Genomic DNA, 9,039 nt, shown 5'->3' on the forward strand with positions numbered 1-9,039 from the left:
AACTTTTTTATATTTTTGCAAACAGCGATGCGTATCTCCATACCCGGGCATGTCTTCCTCAATTTTAGTTGGATGGCCATTGTTGTTCCGCTTCACTATCCTCTGCCACGTGGTTCTTCCTTCCTTGAGCTTGATTACCGAGAAGAAACAGACCACAGTGAGGATTTGTCAAACTTCATTAGTGCCTCACCCAAACTTGATGCCAAATGGATGATGCATCACCACGATGACCTGTCGATGCTCATGGTTGCACCTCATGGTTGCATCGGCTGGTGAAGCTGATCTATTTTCAACGAAAAACAAGATGTCTTTCATCAGTTCTCTTTGCTTGTTACCCACAAAGATGATATCCTTCATCAGTTCACCTTGGTTGCGTTGGAGACACAATTGTCTTTCACGTTGGTGCAATTTTATCACACAATTGGCTATGAACCAAATGTTTCCTCGAAGAAGGATTGACGTTGGTACTAAGAGCATAAGTTTTGTATTGATTTCTAAGCCTTCTCACAAGTTTGTCTTCATCTCCCCTGTAATTTTATTTGTCCAGTTATTAACTAAATATGTGGTCATACTTTGATTAAAAATGGTGTGGAATAAACACCTAGATGGACGTAGTAGCCCTCCATTTTTATTTACTCTGCATATTAGATTTGACAGAAGTCAAACTTTGTAAAATTTGACCAAGTTTAGGCCGAACACAACAAACCATAATTATTGAGAGAGGGCAAACTATACATACTCTCAAACCTTTCCAATAATTGAAATTAAAATTCTTTATTTATACACACTCTCACATGTTTCCGATAATTTGGCGCATGTGTGGTTGTTCACTTAACGGAGGGTAGTGTACCGCACGTGAAGGACAGGAAGTGCGACCAGGACGCATGGATCGTTAGTTTATCGTAAGTAGTTTTCTTCACTGGTACATTAAATAAAGAGTTTTGTTTCGTACTTACACAATTTAAAACGATTGTTATGGATGGTAAAACAAAACCACTCCACTATATACTAGTAGTATACACGAGTACTATATAAGTACTCCCTCCATTCCTAAATGTAAGACTTTTTGGAGATTCCACTATAAACTACATATGGATGTATATGGAAATCTTTTAGAGTGTTGATTCACTCATTTTGCTCCGTATGTAGTCTGTAGTGGAATCTCTACAAAGACTTATATTTAGGAACGGATGGAGTACTATATAAGCTGGAGCCTCAGCGCTTGTTCCCTAGGGTTTCCACTCTCGCCACACTACATATATACACGTTGGAGGCTCAGCGTTCCTTTGCTAGTGTTTGCTATATTCACAGTCTCTCACCCTCTTCACCAGATCTAAACATAAATGCATTGGCCTCTGTCTTTCTCTCCTCCCTCACATCTAGTGAAGGAGAGGTCCGGATCCCATTGCACTAGGAAGGGGAGGAGGCGCAGCGTTCACTCTATCGCCTTCAGCGAGGGAGGCAATCCACTGCCGGCTGCGCTGTTCTCTTTCACCCAGCGCCTGTGTGGGAGGGTCACCGACCCCTTCTTCCTCGTTGTTGTATGTATTGTGGGCAGATCCGGCCTCCTGCCGCACGCGTAGCCACATCCCGACGACCCTAAGGTATAACTTTCTTTGAAACCGTCATTGCTCTAGCTACATGCAGATCTTTTTCGATTCTCTAGTCGAATCTAGGTCTTGGTTCAAAGATGAAAGAAGGGTGCGGTGGAGCATGAATCTAGAACATGGTTCAATGAGGAAAGGAGGGACGAAAAGTAGTATAGACTAGCTATCCAGTCGTTTTGTTGGTCAAAAAGGGAAAAATGGGGTAACCCAGTACACACATCTGTAAGGAACCGGTCTCTTTGTTGAAAAAGGAAATAAACTGGGGGTTCGGTAGTTTGTGCAGGACTAGATTTGCTGCCCTCACATAGGAAAAAGGTTCAAAGAGAATAAATATGGGACCAACGCAGATATGCTGCTTGGAAACATACTCTGCACCACCCATTTATACGTGTGGGCGCACATGGTGCTGGCATGTACCACGTCCCATGTCCCATACAACTATTTGCTGTTGTTAATCTAAGAATGCCGCTCGGAAATTGAAGCAATGCCACTGTTAAAAGTAAATTACATTTTTAACAAATGTTGTTTTAAGAGAATGTCTTTGTTAATATGAATCAATGCAAACGTTTTAGAAATATTGTTTTCCTACTTTGTTTTCCATCAAGATAAGTTAGATGCTTCTTTTTGTCGTCGTATGTTTCATCCTCCTTTATTGGGCAGTAATTGTTTCCTTTTTTGCCTCTTTTGAAACAGGGATATCTATTCAACTTGTTCCTATAGCAAACTTAAATGTCACACCAGCAACTTTATTTGATTTCAATGCAATTGCACAAAAAGAGATTGGATTTCCTATTCGTGTTGGCAGATTCGTACGTGATCTTGTCTGCATCATGAAAGGTTGGTACCTGCCTTCATCCACATGATTGTGCTGTGTGCTTTGAGATGCTGTGCTACTTGTATTGGTACTCTTTTAAATAAATGTTGAATTGAATCTATTAAATTGTTTTCTTTTCCCATTAAGTAGTGAACAAAAATGGGACCAACCCAGACATGATGCTTGTTGCTTTGTTAGAACATACTCCGCATCACCCCTTTATAAGTAGATGGAAGCACATTGTGTTATTGCGCCCACTCTCCCCTGGAACTGTTTATGCTTTTTGTTAATCTAATGCCACTGGTAAAATTAAGCAAAACCACTGTCAGAATTAACTACTAAATCTTAGTTCAAAACTGCAACACTTGTTAGGGATCGGCGGGAGTACCATTTCTGTTAGGGATCGGCTGGAGTACATGTTTAAGAAATGTATTGTTGAGATAATGTCTCTGTTATTATATATCAGTTACAGTGTTTTACAAATGATACTATCCTGCTTTGTAGTTCTTTCTACATGTTTAACCAAGGTATTGGTAAGATAATGTCTCTGTTAATATGAACCAGTCGCATTGTTTTAGGAATGATACTTTTCTGCTTTGTTGTTCTTTATACATGTTGAAACAAGACATTGTTAAGCTAATGTCTTAGTTAATATGAATGAATCACACTGATTGAGAATTGCTACTCTCCTGCTTTGTTTCCCATTAAGATAAGGTAGATCAGTAGATGTTTTTCTTCTGGGAGTATAGGTCATCAACCATTATTTCTCAGTAATGGTTTCCCTTATACCTATTGTTGCATACATGGATATCAAAACTTCGACTCAATTTTATTTCAACTTTAATTTTAGTTGAACTGCACAAATGTAGCCAATGTGTTTAAGGCAAACTGCTGCATTAGTGGGTCCAGTTGGTCTTACCACTTTGCAGAAAGAAGTAGTCATTGTTTGTGCTAGATTACAGAAGGCATGATCGAGAAGCTTTACAGAGTATTAGTAGACACTAGTGACATGACTTGTGACGCCCCGAGACTGTTGCGCCAGGAGTCTTCCAGTTATTCGCTATTGTTGCCTTGTCATTCGCTTGCGTGTTGTATCTTGCTATGTCATCATGTGCATTGCATCATCATGTTTTCAAAACATGCATCTGTTTCTAGTTCCCGCTTCTCTCCATTGCCTTCGTTGTCCCTTTCGATACCAACCGTTCTTTTGTTCCGACCATTTGAGCCTCTTTGCCAGTGCACAAATCTCCCTCGCGCGCGTCCGAAATTTGTCCCGAACCCGACTTGGGTTGTCGTTGCCGTTGGGTCCGGATCATCCCCAAACATCTATAAAACATCTCCTTTTCTTTGTTGGACTCTCCTAACCATTTTATTCTCGACCGTCTGATTTCGATCGGATGATCCAGACATCCCTCTTTTCCATATATATAGTCCACTCCTAGTCTATTTTGGACAAGCACTAAAATCTAGGGATCCTATCCCATCCAACCACCCATTCCTGAGCCGCCGCCACCCTCCTACCTTTCTTCCTCGGGATCCCCTCATTCCCCCCGATCCAATCCACCAGCCTTTGCCTCCATCGATCTGTGCACCCGCCTATCTAGCGCTCGATCTAGTTTCGGATCGAGGCAATTACCCCGCCTGACCAATCCCTCGTCCCCGATCCCCCTCACATGGCGGCCTCACATGGAGCTCTTCATCAGCCCCGCATCACCGGAGTCCAGTCGCCGGCCGCCTGAGCTTCGTGCTCCTTTGCCTCGAGGGCTTCCTCATCCGCAACCAACGTCGCCTCCGTCCTCCAGTCGCCTTCAACCACCTACTCCGCGTGTCCCTATGCCCGCGAATGTCCGAGGCCGCAACCTCCTCCGCGTCCATGACCACCTCACCTAGCCTGACCTACTGGACCCCGCCACCTTTGCGACAGAGCTCACCGGAGCAAGCACCACCAGGCCATCCGCGCACCCTACCTCTCTTCTCTCCAGCCTCTTCTATCTCTTCCCCTCACATCTCTCTCTGTGACTTGCCGTAGTAGGGAGACACCGCCACTTGGAGCTTCCTCGACCTCACCGCCGGTCAGATCGGCCCCACCCCACCGGATCAACGCCCGTCGGCCTCCACCACAATTCCTAGGCTGCCGCTGCTCTGCTTTCTGTCGGGCAGAGGAACGCGCCCTGCTTTCCCTGCCTTGCTCGATCTCCTAGAGACGAGGAAGAGCGTTATTTACATTGACCGCGACCCCCAAGCTGGCCTCTTCACCCACCAGGCCGGCCTGCCTCAGCCTCTCCATCGATCTGGGCTTGGCCCATGGTGAGCTACCCACAGTCCTGCGCCCAGTCCGCCCCAGTTTCAGCCTCACTCATGTTTTTTTCACGAAGCGATTTACTATTTATTCAAGAGTTTACTATTTTATAGAAAGACCCTCCATGTTCATGCATTTAATATCTCACAAACCGTGCATCAGATTAAAATGATTTAAACATCTAAAATGCTTGGATTTTCATCTAGTTTCATAATATGCTACTTTCATCCATGTCCAAACTGTTTTAAATGTTGTTTGTTTAAATTTGCTTAAATGACATAGTAAAATGCTTTATTTCATAACTTAATAACCGTAGCTCCAAATTTAATAAACTTTATATGTAAATGGGGTAGAACAATGCATAGTTTAACATGGTGGAATTACTTTGCATGCTTAACAACTCTAAAATAGGGTTACGGCAAAATAGTACCAACTCTAACATTTGCATATGAGGATTTTCCGGATTTGTTGGTTGTTGTCTCCGGCCTCATTTAAACTTGCCTAAATAGTTAGTTCAATTATGATTCACCTTTTGCCATGTTTAACAACATTTAATATTGTTGGGCACATAAACGAGACCGAACTAAATAACTTGAATGTGGTGTTTCATCAATATGGAACTCGTTGCATATTGAGCTCCACTTAATTTATAGTATTTTTGTTGCAGTTTGCGATGCCATGACTCTTTAACCGGACAAGCATCATACTTGATTGTGCATCTTGCCATGATTATGCTTGTTGGTTTACCATGTTGTTTGCTCTTTTCCGGTGTTGCTTCTTCTTGTTAGTTCCGGTAACAACGTGTTTGTGAGGATCCGTTCGACAACATCCGTTTGTCTTCTTCATTGACTCGTTCTTCTTCATTGTGGGATTTTAGGCAAGATGACCATACCCTCGATATCACTTCTATCTTTGCTTGCTAGTTGCTTGCTCTATTGCTATGTCGCGCTACCTACCACTTGTTTATCATGCCTCCCATATTGCCATGTCAAGCCTCTAACCATCCTTCCTAGCATACCATTGTTTGGCTAGGTTACCGCTTTTGCCAAGCCCTTCTTATAGCGTTGCTAGTTGCAGGTGAAGTTGAAGATTGTTCCATGTTGGAACATGGGTATGTTGGGATATCACAATATCTCTTATTTAATTAATGCATCTATATAGTTGGTAAAGGGTGCTCGCCTTAGTTTCCGTCATACCACTGTCATGTTCCTTGATTTTGCGATCCTAACGCGGATGGGATTATGGGACCCCCTCGACAGTTTGCTTTGAATAAAGCTCCTCCAGCAAGGCCCAACCTTGGTTTTAATTTTGCCTAACAACCTCAGCCTCTTTCACTTGGGTTTCCGGAGCCCAAGGGTCATCTTATTTTACCCCCCCCCCCCGGGCCAGTGCTCCTCCGAGTGTTGGTACAACCTAGAACCACTTGCAGTGCCACCTTAGGGAAACTTGAGGGCTGGTTTTAGCTATACATAGTGTTCATCCGGTGTGCCCTGAGAACGAGTTATGTGCAGCTCCTATCGGGATTTGTCGGCACAATTAGGCGGTCTTGCTGGTCTTGTTTAACCATTGTCAAAATGTCCTGTAAACGGGATTCCGAGACTGATCAGGTCTTTCCGGGAGAAGGAATATCCTTCGTTGACCGTGAGAGCTTGTGATGGGCTAAGTTGGGACACCCCTGAAGGGTATAAACTTTCTAGCCGTGCCCGCGGTTATGTGGAAAATGGGAATATGTTAATATCTGGTTGTAGAGAACTTGACACTTGACTTAATTAAAATGAATCAACCGCGTGTGTAGCCGTGATGGTCTCTTTTCGGCGGGGTCCAGGAAGTGAACACGGTCTTGGGTTATGTTTGAACGTAAGTAGTTTCAGGATCACTTCTTGATCACTTTTAGCTTTTCGACCGTTGCGTATCTTCTCATCTTACTCTTATTTGCGTATGTAAGCCACAATATTTGCTTAGTGCTCACTACAGCTCCACCTCACTACCTTATCCTATCCATAAGCTTAAATAGTCTTGATCTCGCGGGTGTGAGATTTCTGAGTCCTCGTGACTCACGGATACTACCAAAACAGTTGCAGGTGCCGATGATACCAGTGAAGGTGATGCAACCGAGCTCAGATGGGAATTCGACGAAGACCTTGTTCGTTTCATTGTTTCGTTTCCTGATGATAAGTAGTGGAGCCCAGTTGGGACGATCGGGGATCTAGCAGTTGGGTTATCTTCTTTTCTTTTGGATTTGTCCGTAGTTAGACTATGTGTGTACTCGAATGATGTATGATTTATTCATGTATGGTGTGAAGTGGAGATGGTAAGCCAACTCTTTATCCCTTTCTTGTTCATTACATGGGATTGTGTGAAGAGGACCCTTCTTGCGACAAAACCACAATGCGGTTATGCCTCTAAGTCATGCCTCGACACGTGGGAGATATAGCCCCGTCGTGGGTGTTACAAGTTCGTATCAGAGCGATCCCCTACTTAGGAGCCCCCTGCTTGATCGAATCGCTGACGTTGTTGAGTCTAGAACAAAAATGTTTTGAGTCTTAGGATTATTATATATCAGAGAGTAGGATTCTTTTTACTCCTCAGTCCTTTCGTTGCTCTGGTGAGGCCTCCTGACTGACATAGATGTTTTGTCTTTCCTCTCCTCAAATTTCACTATTTTTTTAGGATCACGCGGGTATCTTGGGATCATTTTGATATTCTTGTGACGAGAACATTGTTCTTGGTGCCTCCTGACATTTAGGGGTTGTGGTAGTGTCCTGGGGAGTTGAGCTCCGAGGTGTTGTCGTCACAATTTCATCAGTGCAGTTCTGGAATACATGAGTTCGCCGACATAAAAAATCTCTTTTATGCAGCTAGTGGTGAGATAACCTCGACGCCACCCAGTACTGGCGCGGGAGTTCAGGAGTATTGCCATAGCTCGTATAACGGATGCTTTTCGAAGGTTGAGGTACGTGATTTCCGGAGTTTTTCTTGGTTATGTGTTGACGGATGGATACTATTGGAGCGTAGGGCTTGTTAGTTGTGTGATATATATTGTGCCTCCTTGTGTCCCCAACACCAGATTGCATAACCATAAAGTTTCGGGAGTTTTTAGGTGGGAATTCAAGTATCGCCTAGGATATCTTTTCGACAGATGCATGATATGAGATTGGGGTTCGACGTCTAGTGGTCCGCCTGTCCACGGTTGGTTCTATAGTGGTCTCGTTGTGTCTTAAAGAGTCCTTGGCTATGCTGACTCAGGGATGCTTCGTATGTCATGTGCACTGCCTTGTACATGATGGTGCTATACGATCGAGCCCGTGCGGGCCCCACCACGAATACTTCGGATGAAATCTCTATCATATGTTTGTTTCGGCTTATTTCCTAACCCAATCCTTTGTTTTGTTTTGAGTTGTGGTATTAGAGTTGCTTCCAAGTCAAACGTGGATTCCATACCTTTTTTCTAAACGGTATTCTCATATTTGTATGTGAGTGCTAATCCTTCTTGATCATCGAGGTTGTCATGTTATTTCTTTTCCAACTTGCGTGCTTCTCTTAAGCGGATCCGATCATTTCAACATTCGCGAGATCAATTCTAAGTTTTCTCAGCGGTGTTTATTCCACCTGCCCAAGTTGACATTGTTTTCCCACCCACCCACCCTTGACAAGGAGTTTGGCCTTTGATAGGAGCGTGCAATATTTGGGCTGTCGAAACGTTGAGCGCGAGCGAAACACCCATTGGGCCGGCTGGCGGCGATCAACCCGGCGGTATGTATGAATTTCATGGATGCTCGTGCTTTTGCTCATCGCCTATTGAGTCGTTTTCCTGCGACTTTCCCCTCTTGGGCTCCCCCCCCACGACTCTGACGGATGAGGCTCCGGACCGTGATAAGAAGTCCGGCCTTTGAGAGGAGCGCACAGTACTTGGGCGTTCGAAACGTTTGAGCACTAGCGAAACACCCACTGGGCCGGTTGGCGAGCAGCCGGTCATGCGGTAACTTAAAGTGGTTTGGCCGGGTTGGGTAACCCGGTGGTTCTTGACTTAGTGTTCGTGGCGTGCTGGTGCTCTGGCCTTGCGCGCTTGCCGGTGGACAGCCGAAGCCGGTTCTGTGGCCTAAGGCAAAGCGGGAGGCCGCGGTGATCCCAACGCGTCAGGAACTGCTGAGTAAGGCGGCGGGTAGTGACCAAGCTGTCCAGCCCCCCAGCCCCCAGGTCGAGTGAGTCGGACCGATGGCCGCGTTGGATGAAGTGGTAAATAATGCATAAATGCGAGAGACACAATAGCTTGGTCGGAAAGGCAGCCCCCGAGCATCGTTCGGGGACCCCATAGTTTT

Source organism: Triticum urartu, chromosome 4, assembly GCF_003073215.2.
Source record: "Triticum urartu cultivar G1812 chromosome 4, Tu2.1, whole genome shotgun sequence".
Taxonomy (NCBI): Eukaryota; Viridiplantae; Streptophyta; class Magnoliopsida; order Poales; family Poaceae; genus Triticum; species Triticum urartu.